This window comes from Ammospiza nelsoni, chromosome 5 (assembly GCF_027579445.1).
Source record: "Ammospiza nelsoni isolate bAmmNel1 chromosome 5, bAmmNel1.pri, whole genome shotgun sequence".
NCBI classification, from domain to species: Eukaryota; Metazoa; Chordata; class Aves; order Passeriformes; family Passerellidae; genus Ammospiza; species Ammospiza nelsoni.
The window spans coordinates 74390108-74391115 of record NC_080637.1 but is presented as its reverse complement, the minus strand read 5'-3'; positions in this window follow the sequence as shown (position 1 = coordinate 74391115).

Sequence of the window (1008 nt, the reverse complement as noted above, 5' to 3'; positions counted from 1 at the left end):
CTGTTGGTATGTTTTGTGATGATTTTGGTTTCCCCAGGTTTGGGAACTGTTGGTACAGAATAGGCAAGAGTTCTTAAAGGGTTTTGGCAGGTGCCCAAATGCATACCTCTCCATGGGATTGACAGTGCAGCTAAAAATAAATATCTTGAGCCAGAATTTGCCTTGCACCAAGTGACTTGTTAACAGTTTTGTATGTTCAACAGGCTTGGTCATTTTCTGCTGAAATTTAACATGGGAGACAGGATTTAGATGGATCATGGCTGTCAGGAGGCATCACTGCCACCAAGGAAAAGGAGGAAAGCATGCAAAGTTAGGGCTGCACTGTAGTTTAATTTATGCCTCACGAGTGCTGTTTTACCTCTGGGGGACCGTTTTATAGGCTGATCCATGGTGCTGGAAGCAAGCTCTGCATCCAGTGCTTCCACCCACAGGAGGGGTCTCCGAACTCACCCCAAAATGGGCCCAGCCTTTATGGGCACAAACCAGCAATCAAAGTGGCTGGGTTGCATTTTACCACAGAAACTCCTGGATCTGATAGCACACATCCCAACGCAGGGACCAGGGCGTGGCTGGGAGAGTTTCCCATAAAGTACCCCACAGCCAAGTCTCTGCTCATGTCAGCTGGGAAAGGTTCTTGAAATGCTGCGTTTCTTGCAGGTAACTGCACAGGTGATGTGAAAGTCTCTAAAGCGGTGGGTTTGGTGTTAAACAGAGAGCCCCAGCATGTCAGCCGTGGATTTTTAGCTCAATCATACTGGTGGTGTCAGCCACACATTGCCCAGGGTGCATCGTGTGAGGCAGCTCTGGCTGAGGCCTGCTGCTCAGCCTCAGCACATCCCCAGGCTGGGTTAGAAGCATGGCTTTGACTGCACATCCCCAGGCTGGGTTAGAAGCATGGCTTTGACTTCTCATCCCCAGGCTGGGTTAGAAGCATGGCTTTGACTTCTCATCCCCAGGCTGGGTTAGAAGCATGGCTTTTACTGCTCATCCTTCTTTTCTGTGGGTTCT